This window comes from Chrysochloris asiatica, unplaced genomic scaffold (assembly GCF_000296735.1).
Source record: "Chrysochloris asiatica unplaced genomic scaffold, ChrAsi1.0 scaffold00183, whole genome shotgun sequence".
In the NCBI taxonomy this organism is placed as follows: domain Eukaryota; kingdom Metazoa; phylum Chordata; class Mammalia; order Afrosoricida; family Chrysochloridae; genus Chrysochloris; species Chrysochloris asiatica.
In genome coordinates, this window is record NW_006408701.1 from 6,366,251 (window position 1) to 6,386,477 (window position 20,227).

The following is a 20,227-nucleotide window of genomic DNA, read 5'->3' on the forward strand; positions in this document are numbered from 1 at the left end:
ATATATGTATATATATATGGTGGTGGTGGCTGTGTGCCGTAGAGTGGGTTCCGACCTATAGCGACCCTGTACAGGCTGTCCAAGGCTGTAAACCTTTACAGGAGCAGAAAGCCTCATCTTTCTCCTGCGGAACAGCTGGTAGTTTCCAACTGCTGACCTTGAGGTAACCGCTGCGCTACCAGAGCTCCTTTTATTTCCATAAGACCCCCTAAATCAGAAAGCCGTGTTAAAAGTTTCCCAGATTCATAAATTTTGGGCTCGTTTGTTGCTTCAGTCAATAAGGAGCATCTTCATTTCTCTCTTATCATGGCCTCATTGGCTTCTGGGGATTCACTGAGCTACCTCACGTAGAGCAAGGACTCAGGGCCCAGAAAGAAAACAGGGTATTATAGCAGCACTAGCCCTTACCAGAGGCCATAACAGGTCAGAAGACAGTGCCAATGATGCCCTGGTTCACCTTTAACCATGTCAGGCAATTAATGCCCATTTGTTGACCCAGATTATAGTTCCAGGAATGAGGGGAAGACCCCCATTGTGCCACACAAGTAGACCACCTTTGCGAGAGCCATTTCCTTTTATTTGTACTATAAAACTCTATATAAAGGTATTGCTACATTACACATTGACCATGCAGACATACATACACACAAACACTCACAGACAATTTAGTTATGGTTGTCTGTGACTGGCATGTATGTCTCTCAGTGGATACAGCCTGGGTCTACTCAAAGAAAATATCCATACCCGTTGTACTAGGACCACCTCCAAGCCTGTTTCTCTCCCTTCTAAACCTTGTTCCAACCTTACATAGTGGGAATGAGATTTCATTTTACTTTGTGTTATTTCAATAGGATTTACATGGTGATCCAAACTCTAAACAAGGAACACAGAGTCAAATCAAAAGAGTACACACTTTCATGGGAGACTGCCCAGTATGGAAGGTACTCTACTTACCGTCACTAGACTAGTGTTGTCACTAGATGTCTGCATGCACAAAGTGAAACCTATTAGGTTGAGTGACTGGAGAAGACAAGAGAGCTACGTGAATTCTTTAGCAGCCCCGTAGAAATGCTTGACTGTTGTAAGGCGGGAAGTTTTGTGACGCTGTGGGTTAATGTGTTGGACTGCAAAGTCATTTGAACTGCATGGTTGGCTGTCTAAGCTCACCAGTTGCTCCTTGGAAACCCAATACAGGATCGCTGTGGGTCAGAACTGACTTGATGGCACTTACCACCAACAGCAAACATAGAAACACTCAGGAAAAAAACAACTCCTTCTCACTTTTATACCTCTCTTGGTTATTTGCTGTTGTTAAGTGCCGTCCAGTTGGTTACGACCCATAGCAACCCTGTATAGGGTTTCTGAGGAGCAGCTGATTAGTTTGAACTGCCAACTTTGCGGCTCACAGACCTTGTGGTCCAGTGCATTATTCCACAGTGCCACACCGGGACATCATACGGCACATAAAGAAATAGATTTAAGCATCCATCTGAGGAGAACTTTTGGTAGCATTTGCTTCAGGACCTAAAGTAACCTCATTTTCTGAAACCCATATAGAAATGTATATATTTTTTCCCTTGAGGATATTTCCTGTTATAATTTCCTGTTAACTTTTACTAATTGTTGTTGTTAAGGAGCTCTGGTAGCGTAGTAGTTACGAATCGGGCTGTGAACTTCAAGGTCAGCAGTTCGAAACTGCCAGCTGCTCTGCGGGAGAAAGATGAGGCTTTCTGCTCCCGTAATGATTTACAGCCTCGGAAACCCTGTACAGGGTCGCTATGTGTTGGCACCGACTCGACGGCACTTAACAACAACAACAAGCTACCAGAGCTCCTTATTTAGTGACTTTTTTAGTGACTAGAAAACTTAAGCAAGACCCAGATGCCATCTAGAATTTAAAGGCCTTTTACTGCGTTGGCATGTTGGACGAAATGGGTTTTTTTGCTTGTTATTGACTTTTTTTTGTATACAGGAGTGCTTTTGTTATAGCTATGTTTGGGAAGACAGTAAGATGTATTCTTACTGACAAAGTCCTTAAGGACTGAAAACATGTGCATAAGCAAGGTCTACTAAAGTGGCTTCTGCTAGCAAGCCTGGTGGCCCCCAAGGCCCAAACCTTGACTTCCTGTGCCTGTCCTGCCTGGTACCCTGACTGCCAGCCTAGACCTCACACTAGCTTCCATCGCTTCCTACGATGGCCTTCACCTTAGTCTGTACCTATCTCATACCTTCGGGATGTCGGACATCGAAATACCCTGTCTTTAGTCCTCTCACAGACCCAGGCCTGCCCCGGAACCCTACACAGGGTCACTATGAGTCAGAATGGACTTGCAGGCACTTAGAAAAAACTGGTAGAGCCGCAGTCTTAGCAAACAATTTCCGCTTGATGGTAGTATTGCAGCAGAAATGTTAGTGCAGACCTTACCCTCCGCCCTTTTGGTGTCTAAAATTACCAACCAGTATCAGAATTTACCAAAAGAGTCCTGGTGTGGCACTGTGGGTTAATGCGACAGACTGCAAAGCCTTTGAACTGCAAGGTTGGGAATTCAAGCTCACCAGCTGCTCCTCGGAAACCCTATACAGGGTCTCTATGGGTCGGAACCGACTCGAAGGCACTTAACAACAACAACATCAAAACTAATCCCAAAGGGTACCAAAGACAGGTGGAACTGATTTCAGAGATTCTCTGTAAAGGTCTCTATGAAAGATTGGCCACATCATATACTCACACCCTCACGCACATAAACATACACAGATAAACGCACACAGTTTTGTCATGATAGTCTACCATGGAGGTGCCACTGTGTCCAGAGAGCTTCATCCCATCAAAGATAACACCCTTACCATTGTTCTTGAACCACTTTCAAAAGTGTACCTCTCCCTTCCACACCTAGTCCCAATCCTTCTTGTACACGCAGTGCTAGATTTAGGACAGGAGATTATGCCTTTGTAAATTGGTTCTGACTTTCTCTCTGTCTCTTTTTTTTATTATTGCCATTTATTACCAACGTCTTTATAAAACCTGCCCCTTTTGTCTCTGGGGCTGGAAACGCTGCACATTAACTTACGGATACATATTAATACTTACACATATGCATATTATTAAGAAGCTCTGGTAGCTTAGTGGTTACGAGTCGGGCTGCCACAACCGCAAGGTCAGCAGTTTGAAACTACCAGCGGTTCCGGGGGAGAAAGATGAGGCGTTCTGCTCCCATAAAGATGTACAGCCTCGGAAACCTCGGAACAGACTCCACGGTACTTAACAACAACAACATATGCATATTATTAAAAATAAGATGATGTATCCAAAGAAGAAAATAAAACCGTTTAAATTCATAATGCAGTTGATAATAACTGGAACCTGTTGAAACTTGAGGATTACCTGTGGTGGCGGTGGTGGTGGTGGTAGTTGTGTACAGCCCAGTGGGTTCCGACTCATAGCGACCTAGTATAGACTATAAATCTTTACAAGAGCAGAAAGCCTCATCTTCCTCCTGCACTGGTAGATTTCAACTGCTGACTTTGTGGTTACCAGACCATCTCGATATTAAGGCACGAGAGCTCCTTGAGGATGACCTGTAATGGGAAACAATAAATTTTTTTCCCTGTCTACTTTCAAGAACGTTCACAAAGGAATCAAAACACGTATCAGGGAAGGTGGGGCTCCAATGTAAACAGTGCACACTTTCAAGAGAAATCATCTAGAGGGCAAAGAAACTTACATATTTCTCTGGGTATGGAGGGTGCACTGGTTTATTGTGACTATACATACAGCCTTGGAAACCCTTTACCGGGTCACTAAGAGTCGGAACCAACTCCACAGCACATAGCCACGACCACCATACCACACTTTAGAATAAACACTCAAACGCAAGGTCGGATTGAACCGCAAGATCAGCAGCTCAAAATCACCAGCAACCCTATACAGGTCGCTATGGGTCAGAACAATTCAAGGGCACTTAACAACATACCACTAATCAGCGACCTGGTGCGGCGGTGTAGGAAAAGCTCTGGAAATCTAGGTCAGTTGGAACTGCAAGGTTAGCGGTGGGAACTCACCAGTTAGTTTGAACTGGAAGGTTAGTTTTTGGAGCTCACCAGTTGCTCCTCAGAAACTCTATACAGGGTCACTTAGTCGGAACCGACTGGATAGCACTTAATAACAACAGCAACACACAACTAATCAGGACTCCTGGTGTGGCACTGTAGGATCAACACTGGACTTCCGACCACAAGGTGGGCAGTGCCAACCCACCAGCTTCTTCTCAGAAACCCTATACAGGTCATTATGAGTTGGAACAGACTGGAAGGCACTTAACAACATACAACTAATCATCAGGGAAAAGACCTGGTCATCTCCTCCTAATTAAACTGTAGCCTAGAAAACGCTCTGTCCAACAGTGTCACATTGAGAAAGGATTAACTCAAAGGCACACACCCACAACATACTAGTAATGTCACTCTAAGTTTTCTGTACTAATAAAGAGAAAATCTATTGGGTTGAGTATGCTCTGTTAAAATGGAGACTGTGCCTACACAGTTTCTTAAAGATTTTGATAGAAATATCAGACTTTTGAAAAGACGCCTGCTGATGGACATTCTGAATCCGCGAACAGGAAGAAACCAGCTCCTTCTCCTGTTCCATCCACAATCAGAGAAAGAAATTTAAGTTGTCGATCCAGGTGGAGTGTTTTAGGTAGCGTTTGTTTCAAGTCTTCAACTTCTTACATTCCCAAAGATGTTTTTCACGCCTGGAGGTATTTTCTTTTGGCTTTGAGACTGAGCCAGGAATGGCTTCCCCATTTTTCCCAAACAGGGGAGACACAGAGGCCAAGCCCACAAGGTTTCTAAAGCCCAGCAACTAGGAACTTATTAGCCTACAGAAACCCTACACAGGGTCGTTATGAGTCAGAACGACTTGATGGCACCTAAAAGCTGCTTCACTGGATTTCATGCCATCTCTGGAGGTGGCCCGGTTAATGCTCCTGAGCACTCTGAGAGCCCTCTACACACTGTCACTGGCACTTTCCAGAAGATACATGCAGAGGGGCTCGAAACTATGCTCAAAAAACCTTCCGCTTGATGGTACTATTGCTCCAAGATCAGTGTTGGACTTCCGGGTACTCAACACATTCTTTAACTGGGGATTCCTTAGCCCAAGAGAGGTCAACACACATCGTGCTCCTGGGGGCCTGGGGTCTGGGGCAATTTGCACCCAGCACTATGCAGAGGCACCGTTCTCAGTGGTTTATGGTTCTCCTGTGTAGACAGCACTGCCACCAAGGCTGAGTCTCAGCTTCCTGTGCCTGACGTGCCTGGCACCATGGCTGTGGCTTCTTCATTTTCTGTATCTATAGCTTCTTGAGTAGATCCCCGGGTCACATCACACTTTGCCCCACTCACAGTATACTTTACATGCAGGACCCTATACATGCAGAATTCTCTCTCCTTGGAAGCATCCACTGGAAGCAACAAGGTGGATCCTGGGAATCAAAAGTTTCTGCTTGATGGCAGTGTTGCACCACAAAGAACGCCATGCTCCACCCTATAAAAACCTCTCTGGTAGCATAGCGGTTATGAGTCCGGCTACTAACCTCAAGGCCAGCAGTTGGAAACTACCAGCTGATCCGCAGGAGAAAGATGAGGCTTTCTGCGCCCGTAAAGATTTACAGCCTCGGAAACCCTGCACAGGGTCACTATGAGTCGGAACCGACTCCACCACACATAACTACCACTGTCCTTTAACCATTAAAAACAAAAAACACCAGTGTCTTGTCTCCCTAAAACATGGCGTTCCATCATCTTGTATACTTTGGGGGCTAAAGCTCCCACTTCTGTGGAATCTTGTAGGCCCTTGTCTCTGAAGCGGGACTTTCAGCTTCCTTCCATCCTGGCACCCTTAGTGCTCCCGCTTGACAGAGATCTCAAGAAATAGATGTGTCCCTGCACATAGTCCACCCACCAAGTACAACTTGAACTTTCTTACACTTTGCCTAAATGTCAGCTTGATATGGGTATCGATGTTGTTCTTTAGTAAAGTCCACACCTATAATCCATGAGAACTCCCAAGATTCAGATCTTAGAGAATCAGATACTTGAAAACACAAATACTCTTTTTTATTTGAGAAACATAACCTGCAACTTGATCCTTCTTGCTCTTCCATGCTTGTGTGACTTAGGGAGAACATATATACATGTTTTCCATAGTCTGTTTCTTTCACCACAAACAAGGGAGTCTTCACCACAAACAGGAGACCTTCAGGGGGCCTTCAGCTTCTCTGCCTCACTTGTTAATGGGAACAAGATCTCTTCACAGCTATGAACCACACTTCATCAAGGGTACTCATTGTAGGATGTGGACCTGTGACAATTCATCCAACTACTTACCTCTGATAAAGGGGGTTGACCTTTACAATCTAAAATATCTCTGCACACACACTCACACTATCATAACTAAGGCTCTATTCTGACTCATAGCAAGTTACTAAAGAGAAAGAGAGAGAGAGGGCCATAGATAACCTGACTAGACACAAAGGATGGAAGAAGAAAAAAAGAAAGGAATAAAGGAACAGAAGGAAGGACATCTAAAGCCTATGTCAAAGGAAAAACCCAGGATGAATTACCTATGAGCCTATCCACTGCACACAGGGAAACACTAAGCAGTGGTTAAAAAGGAAACATTAAGTACCTGGCAGAAGTTTTCTGCTATAGAGATATGAAAAAACAAGGAAATATTTTTGTGTGAAAGCAGCAAAATGCAGAACACTAGATTGTTTCTGAAGCTGTAAACCATTATAGAAACAGAAAGCCTCACCTTTCTCCCATGGAGCAACTGGTAGATTCAAATAGCCGACCCTGTGGAGGTCATATGCACAAGAGCACCCACACTTGCAGATGATAAGTTGACCTGGCTTCGATGACTGGATGACCAGAGCTCAACTAGAAGAAGAGGGGAAAAAAAGAGTACTTTGATGAACTTGATCTACACCTACAGATGTAGTAGCTCAAAAGAGGGAACAAATATTTACAGCGAGGATCATTCCCACCCCCTCCATACACAGAGGAGACAGGGATGGGCAACTTGGACATTGGTTATCCAAAACGGGGGGGTGGGGGACTACATAGGCAAGAAGTGACTGGCTTACAAGCTTTCAAGAGGGAACCTAGATCCAGAGGGCGTGGAAGAAGGTAGAATCTCCATTGAGTAGTATTCAATCTGTCTAGGTATGGCCAAGGAAAGGAGATGTGGATAGGTCTCTTGTGATACAATAGTGAATAATTGTTATCAGGACTAATTGTGAGGGTTCTAAATGTAAAGGTAGACATTTTGTGGCAAGGAGGGGAGTGATTAACTTTGCAGTCTAGGAGCGGAGGTCCCTTGGACCATGAAGGGAGAAGAGCAGAGAGCAGGACCCTACTCAGAGAAGCAGTGATACTCTGAGATGGAGGCAGACATGATGACATGGAGAAATGGAGCAGCTGGGGATTTTTGATCCAGAGAGGGAGAGGCTCTGTGTGCTGACGATTGGGGGGGTTGTGGGGGGCGGGGAGGGCGGAGGGCGGACAGGATTGTAGGATGTACCCTTTGGTTGGATGAGATGATGCATGGAGGGGATTGTAACCATGGCAATGAAACAGTATATGATAGGACGAATGTTAAACTAATGTTCTCCCATGTAAACTATCACGTAATTCACAATGAAACATCTTTAAAAAAAGCCGACCCTGTGGTTAACAGCCCAACAAGTAACCCACTACACCATCAAGCCTCCCTTATAGTCATTGTTGTTGTTGAGTGCTGTTGAGTCAGTTCCAACTCATGGCGAACCTGTATAGGGTTGCTGAGGAGCAGCTAGAGTGCTTGAACCACCAACGTTGCAATTTATACCAACCTTGCTTATCCTACAGCGCCACACCAGGACTTCCCCTTATAGTCATATACGTAGCAGTACCAACACACACACACATATATACATATGTTGTTGTTAAGTGCAGTTAACAGCCCAAGTAACCCACTACACCACCAGGCCTTCTTTACAGTCATTGTTGTTAAGTGCTATAGAGTCAGTTCCAACTCATAACGACCCTGTATAGGCTTTTTCAGACTGTAAATCCTTGCAGGAGCAGAAATCCTCATCTTTTCCCTGATATTATATATATACACAATACACAGACACACATATTATACACATATTGTTGTTGTTAAGTGCCATCGAGTCGGTTACGACTCATAGCAACCCTGTATAGGGTTTCCAAGGAGTGGCTGGTGAGCTTGGACTGCCGACCTTGAGGCTCAAATCAACCTTGAAGTCCAGTGCATTAACCCACAGTGGCAAATCAAAACTCCATATATACAGGTCTGCAGCATGACTAGGTGGGTTCCAACTGCCAACCGTAAGGTTAGTAGCTGAGCACAGTGTTTACACCACCCAGGATAAATGTATGCTGAATTAAAAACCTGTCTATCTGGTTCATTGGAGTCCTGGGGCGGCGCTGTGGACAAATGCGTCAGACTGCAAAGTCGGTGGATCAAGCTCACCAGCAGCTCCTAGGAAACCCTATACAGGGTCACAATGGGTCAGAATCAACTTGACGGCACTTAACAACAACATCGGGTTCATTGGGCTCCTGGTGTGGCTCTGTAGGATAAGCATTGGGCTACAAACCACAAGGTCAGCAGTTCAAACCCACCAGCAGCTACTCAAAAACCCTATACTGGGTTGGGTCACTATGAGTCGGGACTGACTCAACGCACTTCACAACAAGAAAAAGTCGGCTTCAAGTAAGCATCTGAGGGGTATCTTTGAAATATCTGAAATATTTTTAGACAAATTAACATATATCAACATGCCCAAAGGAGTTCTAAGTTGTCCCCTGTCTTCTCCACCCTCATCCTAAAAACCACTAACCTTGTGTCTAAAGCTAGTGCTAGACTTACAAGGGGTTAGGGTTAGGGTTAGGTAGCATAATGGTTACGAATCGGGCTGCGAACCGCAAGGTCAGCAGTTCGAAACTACCAGCTGCTCCGCGGGAGAAAGATGAGCACTGCACACAACAACAACAACATCCAAGGACTCTCTCTTAAATTGGCTCTAACACAAGCTGAATACCTCTTTTTTTTTAAGTTTTCATTATTATTATCTTTTATTATAAACCCAATCTTTATTTGCCTTAGAGAATAAGAAACATTACAAATAATCTTATATATAAATTTTAATACATATAGACAAAAACCACAACAAATCATAAAAAATTACTTCAACAAGGAGACTTGGAAGACTTTGTCAGTTGCGGTAATGACTCCACTTGTGGCAGGCTCTGGGTCACCTGGATTATGGATGAAGCGTTTCTAGTCAGAACATCAGTGAGAGTTGGCTGTGTTGTCCTTTTCTTTTTTTAACATTCATACATTTTGCAACATTTCACTGCTTCCACACTCTGCCTATTGACTGCAAAATCATCAGACCATGTTTTCAAGAAATTGAAGCCCCTTGACGTAGTTTAGGAAAATCACCTATAAAGCATTGTTTTGAAGACCAAATCATAAAACTGAACAGCTGTGAGTAAATGTCTCTGCAACAGTGTAGACAGTACATATTACAAGCAATATGATGTACTGTGATAGTTAAGGGTGCGTGTCAACTTTGCTGGGCCAGGATTCTCAGTGAATTGGCAATTAAGACGTGAGATCCGCTATGAGCAGCAGATCAATTGAAAGTAAGTGTCTTCAGTGGTGTGGCCTGTTTCCAATAAACACGGACACTGTGGAAAAGTTGGCTTCTATTTGTGGGTCTGGATCCTGCATCTGGTTCACCAGCGGACCTCCGGTTCTTTGGACTTGAGCAAGGCCTGCAATATTAACAGCCAATCCTGAGAGTCACCAGTAGTCTGCCATCTAACCTACCAACCTTGGATTCATTTGACTCTGCAGCCAAAAGCCTCCCTTCTGACCTGGTGATTTTGGGTTCATCAGTCCCTGCAACTACGTGAGTCAAGAGAAGCCTCCACCTTGACAGCTGACCCCACAGACTTGAAACTTGCCCGGCTCTAAAACTGTGTGGGGGCCACATTCTTGATATAAGCATGTTTGTATATATACATATACAAGCTTCACTTCACTGGGTTTGCTTTCCTAAAGAACACAGCCTAGGACACGTACCAAAAACCAGATGATTCAGCATAGTATGACTACATCATATGTGGGCAACTAAGGTTTTTGATTGTGTGGATCATGACAAGCTATGGACAATATTGCAAAGTAGAGTATTCCGGAACACTTACTTGTGCTCATGAGGAATCTGTACCTGGACCAAGAGGCAGTTGTTCGAACAGAACATAGGAACAATGAATGGTTTAAAATTAAGAAAGGTGTGTGACAGGTTGGATTCTTTCACCATACTTATTCAACCTGTATGCTGAGCAAATAATCAGAAAAGTTGGGTTGTATGAAGAAAAACATGGCATCAGGATGGGAAGAAGACTCATTGACAACCTGCGCTATGCAGATGATACAACCTTCCTTACTGAAAGTGAAGAGGACTTAAAAGTATTTACTGATGAAAATCAAAGAGCACAGCCTTCAGTATGGAATGCATCTCAATGTAAAGAAAACAAAAATCCTCACCCCTGGACACATAAACAACTTTCTTATCAACGGAGAAAAGATTGAAGTTGTCAAGGATTTCATTCTTCTTGGATCAACTATCAACACTCATGGAAGCAGCAGCCAAGAAGAAATCAAATGACATATTACATTAGGAAAATCTGCGTCACAAGACCTTTTTAAAGTGTTGAATAGCAAAGATGTCAGCTTGAGGACTAAGGTGCACCTGACCCAAGGCACGGTATTTTCAATAACCTCATGTATATGTGAAAGCTGGACAGTGAATAAGGAAAACCGTAGAAGAATTGATAATTTTGAGTTATGGTGTTGGAGGAGACTATTGAAAGTGCCATGGGCTGCCAAAAGAACTAACAGATCTGTGTTGGAAGAAGTACAGCCAGAGTGCTCCCTGGAGGCCAGGATGGCCAAACTTTGTCTCTCATACTTCAGACATATTGTCAGGAGGGACCAGTCACTAGAGAAGGATCTCGTGTTTGGTAAGGTGGAGGGTCAGAGAAAAAGAGTCCAACGAGATGGACTGGGAAAGTGGCAGCATCAATGGGCTCAAGCGTGGTAACAATTGAATTGTGAGGTTGGCCCAGGACCAGGCAGTGTTTCATTCTGTTGTGCATAGGGTTGCTATGAGTCGGTAATGACTCAATGGCACCTAACAACAACAACAACCTATATTTGGCCTTTCTGAGTATTACAAATAAATGGGTATCTTTTTAAATGGGTATCTTTTTGTGTCTGGCTTCTTAACCCTGGCATATTTCTGAGGTTCATCCATGTTCTACCATCTATCATTAACTTCATTCCTTTCAATTATTAATAATCCCATATTACAAATATCAAATATCCTACATTTTTATAATATTTGCTGTCATGAACACTTGGTCAAGTTTTTGTTTCAGTTCTCCTTGAATTATCTTCCTGAGATATAAAGTTGAATTCCAATTTTAGATATTTCAGTAGGCTGTGTGCATAACAGACCACACACCAAAGTCAAATGCAAAAACAGAACTGGCTACGTATTAGTCCACAGTCCAAACAGGTACAGTCTTTGGCCTAAACTCTGCTGTGCACTCTTCTGGATATTTGTATAATCCCCTAAATTACTGTGGTTTTATGCATGAATACTAAAATTGCACCAGTTTATGAGTTTTTATGATTCTATTAAGAACAATTTTATTTCATGCAATATGCTTTTATTTGAAACAATATTACTAAGAAAGAGTTTGTCCCTTGTAAAAAAAAAAAGATAACACTGTAGGGCATCTCTACTCTAAACACAGTCGCCATGAGTCAGATTCTACTCAACAGCAAAGTGGTTTTGTGGGGGGACTGGGGACATCCTGTGGTGAAGGTCTGTGATATGAACAACAAATTGACTCATCCTAGTGGTGGTCCGTGATTTCTGGACTCTACTGTGGGCTTCCTGGGCTCCGTTCTCCTGGGTTTCTCCAGGGACTGACTGGAAAGCTCCAGGTCTCATCCCTGAGATAAACTGAGGCATGTCAGTTACGGAAAGCTGAGTTCTGATCCCTGGTACTCTACAAGGTCTTTCATTGACATTCACTGCAGTCAAAGGAGGCTCCTGTAGCCTGGGGTGCACTGAGGCTGACCTAACTTCTGCTCCTGGGGTTAAGGTAGGAGGTCAGTTGTCCACATAGCTCAGAAAATGTCCACCCCAGAATCAGCATGTTAGATCATTTCTCTATGTGTAGATGAAATGTAAGAAGGAGTTGGTTTTTCTTCTTGATCCACGTTCCACAGACCTAACAGCATGCATCCCATCAAAAGTTAAAGATTTCTATCAGATTCCCAAAGAAACTCTGTATCCACTCTCCCCATTTCTACAGAACATGCCCAACTTGTGAATTCTCCATGCTGCACATACAGACACCATCTGGTGACACTGCGGGGGAGGAAAGAAGTATGCGTCTAAGCACCCTCCATACATGCACTGTGTAAGGTAGGGTCTATGCTCACAGTTTAGTGTCTGGATCACCTGGTACATCCAAGGAAAAGCAGAGCCAAGTGCTGATCTCATTCTGTGTCCTTGTCCCTGAAGTTCAACATGGTCTAGACTTTGTCATGCTTTCCTTCTTTCTCTTCTTCCTTGTGATCTCATTTTGTTCTCTGTAGTGATCACTGGGAGACCCAAAAGAAGCCAGTGAAAGTGACAATGTTTTCCAGGATGTTCAAACACAACAGGTGATCTACCAATTTCATGTTCTTCAGGGAGACATGCCTCCTGGAGAAACCAGACCTGCTAAGATCCGATCTGTTTGCAAGAGCTGGTTACTACTTCCTCACTTGGCTGGCTGAGGGCCTGGCCCAGTGAGCTTGACTCACCCTTGCACCTCTACCCAAGGTGGACACAGAGTCTCTCTGTGCTCCTCCATGTGCTTCTAATGTGGCGTTATAAAGCAGGACGTCTCTCAAGATCATTTTCTACCATGCTGGAAAGCCATTTAATAATCTCTCATGTTTCCTGCTATATACAAATCAATGTTGGGAAACTCCTTCCTGAGGTTTGTGCAAATAACTTAGTTCTTTCATTAACAGTCCTGTGCAACCTGGACTGTTCCTTTGAAAAGGAGAAAGAAAAGAAAACAAAGCACTCACCTATAATTCCAGGGCCAGAGATGAGCAGCATTCTCTATCCTGTCTTTCTTTCCAGTCCCATTTCCTCTGCACCGAGATAGCCAAGCAGCCAGGACTTCACTTGTTTGCCGGCATGATCATCAAAGGAGGCCGTGTATAGTCTACTCAGTGGACACAGATACTGTTCACTTTACTAAAAGATAAAGATTTGTTGCTTTTTTTTTTAATGCTACTAGATCAGCTATAAGAACAATTTTAAAATACTTTGTGACATGATTTTCAACTTTCTATTCCTCTTTTGGAAGCTACAAAAATGTAACCCAAGGGTGTCTCAATGAAAAGCGAATCTCTTGCAGATACCAACCCCATATCTGTTGAGTGATAAAGGCATTTATTCTAAAATAAGTCCCAATTATAATTCATCAAACTACAAAATCTCTAACATTCACTATAAAATGTACCTCCATGCACACATTATGTGCAATAACCCACTGCTGCAAAGCCTATTATTAAAGAAGGAAAGAGAGGGAGAGACCAAGACGACAAGCAAATGAAGACAGAAGTGAAAAAGGAAGGAAGGAAAAGCTGTAGGAAGGAAGGCCAGCCTAAGCCTGGTGTCAGAGAAGTCCAGGATAAATAACGTATGCCTTTACTCACCCCCACACAGGGGAACTCAGAGCATTGGTTAGAAAGGAATAGCTAAGTACTTCGACCCGCCTTTTTTTTTTTTTTTTCAGCATAGGTGTGCAAAGGCCAGTATATGTATTGTATGAATATAGCAGAGAACATTGCTCACTCTGCCTTTCGCCAGGCACAGTATAAGAAAGATCGCCAGTAACTAGGGTCTGAGGGGAGGTGACGGAGCACCCCAGACAGCAGAATGTCCAGCACAAGTTATCAGCCACTAAAGTAGCCCAAGAGGACAGTGAAGGCAGACTCCCACCTGGAGTACAACCAGTTCAGATCATAGCAGAACAGAAGGTTCCTGGAGGGATGTCTCCCACACTTGTTGTGTTTGAGTATTGCAGAACCTTGTCACTTTTGGTGGCACCTCTAGAGGTCTCTCAGTGATTATCACGCAGAGAACAAAATGAAACCACAAGGAAGGGGAGCCAGAAAGAAGGAAAATACCACACACTCAAGACCAACATGGATTTCAAGGACAAGGAGAGTGGACTACGATCAGCAGTAAAATCACAATCCAACACATGGCTCAACTTTCAATTGGGTTACACCAAAGCGATTCAAACAATAAACTGCCATACTAGACTTCACCGCAAATTGTGCACGTGAGCAAGGCAAGCAGGAGAACAGCACAGGTGCTCCTCTAAGTCTGGAGCGCTCTCTAATTCCTATCCCACTATGCATGAGTAATGCTGGCAGATGTTCAGTCTGAACACCCAGAGTAAAAATCTCATGGTTTGGAACTCTTCTGTAGAAATGGAGAGTTGTTGTTGTTGTTAAGTGTTGTCGAGTTGGTTCCAACCCACAGCAACCCTGTATAGGATTTCTGAGGAACAGCTGGTGAGCTTGAACCGCCGGCCTTACAGTTCAAATGGTTTTGCAGTCTGGTGCATTAACCCACAGCGCCACACCAGGATTCCTAGAAATGTGGCTTTGAGGAAGCATGCTGCTGGGTGTGCTGACCATGGAAACAGAGCCAGGCAGAAACCATGTCCTTCTCACTTTTCATCCACAAACAGAGAACCGGCTAACTCATCTAACCCGAGGTGGAGACATTTCAGGATCTACTGCATCTATTGCGAAATATTTGGAGGCATTTTTAATTCCTTGAGGACATTTCCCCCTAGTGTGCACAGTTAAAAGAATGTGGCATTTCTCATTTCTCCCAAACATGGTAGCCACAGAGGTCACACCCCCATGGCTCTCAGGGCCTGGTAGCCCACTCCCCCACCCCACCCCAGCCTCTTTATCAAAGGTCTTGCCTCTGGGCTTTTATACCTCCCCCATGCCCTATTAGTGACTCTTCTCACATTCCTCCCTGGTTTTGGTGGAACACACCCTATAGTAGTAGCTTCATCACAAGTGCTCAAAAGATATAATTTTGGTTGAAAGTGAGGGATGCTTTCACCATGGACTGGACAATCTGGATGAGCAAACAATTCGACAAAAGAAAGCATCTACTCTTTAAGGACCAAAGATCATGGTGACTTGGTTTCCTGGCATCTGGATTCACCACTGAAACCACAATGTCATTTTTTGCTATTGATACTCTGTCATTGAACCTATTCCTTACATGAGATTATTCTGGGGGCTTCTGTTCACCCCAGTGTCCCATAATTCAGTTCTAATTCTTGACATTCACTAGTGGTATTGTTCCTGAGGAGAATCAGAATCCAGGGTTCCAGGAACTTCTCTGAACTCAAAAGTGGATGGATACATTCCAGCTCTCCATTTGGTCCTTTTCCCATGCTGGAGGTCAGGATACTTCACCCATGGTCACCAGGAAGACTTGAGCCCTGCAAGGACTTAAACTTCCTCTGTGAATTCTACTCTTGGCAAGCTTTCTTAGATGCTTTTCTGAGTGTTAGCTCTGAGGTCAACACCCTGCAGAACACGGCAGGGTCACAGGGGAAAGTGGACCTTCCTTCTGCCTGCCCTCAAGGGCTCATGTCCTCTTGAGGTGGCATACCAGAAGAGATGACAAACTCAAGACCTCAAAGTGGACAGTGCCCTTGGGACCCAGAAAGGCACCTGTGCTGTCAGGAGCTGAGACAACTGCTTTGTGACTGGTCTTGTCAAGCTGTAGGCTCTGCTTCCCCTGGGCATGCTGAGAGTCTGATAGACCCTGCATGTAAGCTCTAGCTTCACCTCAGATTCCCTGGGGAGTGGGGAGACAGCTGTACATTTCAGGGAGCTGGCATAGGGAACATTTTCGAGGCTGACATTGATTCTGGCACCCTGACAGGACCCTGCACTAGGTATCAGCCATGTCCAGGCATTAAGGAGGCCCACAGGATCCACAGAACCTCCCAGGACTTCACTAAGTGGGCCCACCTCAAGCTAGAAAAGGAACTAGCAAGGAGCAAAATCACCAGTCTATGCTGGGGTACTTTCTCAATAGTTTTCCCAGAGTTTTGTCAGATAGAGCGGCCCATCTTCCTGTGCTAAGATACTGTCTATCATTTTCCTGGTTCTTAGGCCTGGAGAGCCCACAAACTCTACCTCAAAGTCTCACTGAGCTTTGCAAAAGGCCCACACTTATAGTCAAGGCAGTATTTTTTGGAAACCTGCACTTTCCTCCAATCCCAGTCTGCCTGAGAAGAGTGCAGTGGATTCTCAAAGGATTCTGCTTGAAGTCTGTATGGCTCCATGAAGTCCAACCCTTCCTCCCTCCCCATTCCACTACAGCTGCTTCCTCTTCCTTTGTTTACTAAAAGCAATACTCTAGGTGCAACCTTGCCAACACATAGCCTCCTGACATCAGTCATACTTTTGGGGTACACATACATACAAGGTCGGCAGTTCAAATCCACCCACTATTCCATGGGAGAAAAATGAGGCTTTATGCTCTGGTAGCATAGTGGTTTCTAATCGGGCTGCGAACCGCAAAGTCAGCAGTTCAAAATTACCAGCTGTGCTGTGGGAGAAAGATCAGGCTTTCTGCACCCGTAAAGATTTATAGCCTTGGAAACCCTGTACAGGGTCGCTCTGAGTTGGAACCGACCCCACGGCACATAACAACAACAACATGCTTCATAAAGATTCACAGCCTTGGAAATACTATACAAGGTCACTAAGAGTCAGAACCAACTCAATGACATCTAATAACGCCAACGAGAAAAATACTGAATGAAGCAATAAGCATGAAAAGAAGGAAGGAAGGAATACATGTGATCACTGTACAAAAAAGAACTAGTCAACACTCACCCATTTCTAGGCATACAATATGTTCAAGAACCAATGGTATTGAAGGAAGAAGTCAAAACTGCACTTAAGGCAGGGGTGAAAAACAAGCTTAAAAAATTGACAGAATGACAATTGAAATGTCTCAACAAACTGATGCAATGCTGGAAGAGCTCAATCGTCCATGCCAAGATATCTGGAAGACATCTGGCCAAGGGACTGTGTGCTCATTCCAAAGAAAGGTAGCCCAAAAGTACACAGAAATTATAGAACAATATCATTAAGATCATATGCAAGTAAAATTTTGCTAAAGATAGTACAAAAACGGTTCCAGCAGTACATCAACAGAGAGCTACAAGAAATTCAAGCCGGATTCAGAAGAGGACATGGAATGAGGGATATCATTGCTGACGGCAGATAGATCTTGGCTGAAAGCAGAGAATACAAAAAAGATGTTTACTATGTTTTTCTGACTATGCAAAGGCATTTGACTGTGGGGACAATAACAAAGTATGGCTAACATTGCAAAGACTGGAAATTCCAGAACACTTAGAGGTGGACTACTTCTGAATGGCTAGCCAATGAAAACCTTAGGAATGGCAGCAAAACACTATCATAGTACTGGAAAGATAAGTACAAGTTGGAAGGCACTCAAAATATGACTGGAGAAGAGTTGCTTCCTCAAAGTAGAGTTGGCTATGATGAGGAAAGTGAAAGAAAGCTTTTAGGACCTGCATTTGCTGCTGGGGCACAACTCAAAATAAGAAGAAACAGCTGAAAATGTCCATTAATTCTGACTCATAGCGACTCTATATAGGATTTCCGAGGAGCAGCTGGTGGGTTTGAATTGCTGATCTTGCAGTTTGCACTCCAGTACTTATGGTATAGCACCATGGGATTATAAATTTATGTTGTAATTTGCTACAACAGGAATAGAAACTTAGTTCACTCCTTTATTCATAACAAATTAGTTTGGGAACCCAATAGAATATTAGAAACCAATTTACTTTTCAGAAACATACATATAGTAGAACTAAAACAACACCCTCTGAATAATCGATGTGTCACCCATAAGAAATTACAAGTGAAAGTAGAAAATACTTGGAAACTACTGGAAAGAATATACAGCCTATGGGGTAAGATTTTAAAGTGCTCAGATAAAATACTGTATAGCTGTAAATTCTTCTACTGGTAAAGAAAAAGACCTCGCATCAATCACCCAACTTTACAACTTGAGCAACCAGAAAAATTCAAATAACTGGAGTCCTGGTGTGGTGCTGCAGAATAATCACTGGACCACAAGGACAGCAGTTCAAACTCACCATCCACTCCTTGGAAACCCTACACAAGGTAGCTATGAGTCGGAACCAACTCGATAGCAGTAAACCACAACAAAGTTACTAAAACAAATGAAATAATAAAGGTTAGAGAGTAAACAAAATAGAGACTAGAAAAACAACAGAGAATGGAAGAAATAAAAAGTTAGTTATTTAAACAGATTTTAAAAGATGGACAACAAAAAGAGAAGACTAAAATCATTAAAATCAGATGAAAACTAGAGACCTTAATGAAATAAAAAGAATTCTAAAATGAAATGGACAAAATCCTAGAAACACACAAGGACACCAAAAGTGGTTCAAGGAGACTTAGAAAATATAATTTTAAAAAGACTGATAAAGCAATAAAAATCTCCCTAACAAGGAGAAGCTCTGGACTTTTCTTCACTGGTACTTGCTGTTGTTGTTGTTAAGTGCCACTGAGTCGGTTCCGACCCATAGCGACCCTGAACAGGGTTTCCGAGGCTGTAAATCTTTACGGGAGCAGAAAGCCTCATCTTTCTCCCGTGGAGCAGCTAGAAGTTTCGAACTGCTGACCTTGCGGTTCGCAGCCCTATTCATAATCACTACGCTACCAGACTTGCTAGCAAACATTTAAATTCTTCAATTAACACAAATCCTTCTCAAAATCTTCATAATAAAATCCTTCCTAATTACTTCTTTAAAGGCAGCATTACCCTGATAACAAAGCCCAATAAAGACATATGGGGGGAAAATAACTATAGACTAAGACCATTTAACGCAAAAATCCTCAAGAAACAATACCAAATCGAATCCAGAGCAAATTTACAGGATTATAGATCAGAACTAAATGGAATTTTTGTGAGGAATGCAAGGTAGTTCAATGTATCAAATGCCACTGAATTGTACAATGTAAATGGTTCACTTCAAATTATGTGATTTTTACTTCAATTAAATATAAATTAAAGAGGATTATAAAAGTCTTTAAAATGATGTTTTTGGACAACCCCCAAAAAAGAAGACTCTAAGGCATCTAAAAATCTAGCACTAAAATCGCTTAAATCTGTAGGAGTAAAGATGTACTTATAACAAAGGCGTTTATTGTTGTTTTAAGTGCAGAGTCAGTTCCGACCCATAGCAACCCTGTATAGGGTTTCTGAGGAGCAGCTGGTGAGCTTGAACTGCCGACCTTGCAGTTCAAACGGCTTTGCAGTTTGTTGCATTAACCCACAGCATCACACCAAGACTGCAGAACAAAGGGGAGGTGGTGGTGGTGGTTATGTGCCATGGAGTCGGTTCCAAACAAAGGGGTTGTTGTTGTTAAGTCTAGTCGAGTCGGTACCGACCCATAGCGACCCTGTATAGCGTTTTCGAGGAGCAGCTGGTGGCTTGAACCACGGACCTTGCGGTTCAAACGGTTTTGCGGTCTGGCACATTAACCCACAGCGCCATACCAGAACAAAGAGGTAGCCATCTCAAAAAAACTTCGTTCCACAGCTCACATCCTAGACTGGGATAAACTAACTCTGCATGGACCCAAGAATTGAATACACAATCAGGAAATACAACAACCATAAAACTTCTAGAAGAAAGCACAGACTTGTTATTTTCTAACTAACGCTAGAGTTGTTATTGTTGAGACCATCCAAGAAAACATAAATATAAACACATAAAATTCACGTCGTTAAACCAGAGAACCAACTAATCCACAAAGTCAGAAAAGCATTGCCAAATGTGGGGAAATAATTTCAACACCCTTCACTAATTTTCCTAGTACATAAAAAGCAAGCTCCTAGAAATCAGTGAAGGGAAAGGGCAAAAAATTAAGGGAAAAGAGACTAACCATCTA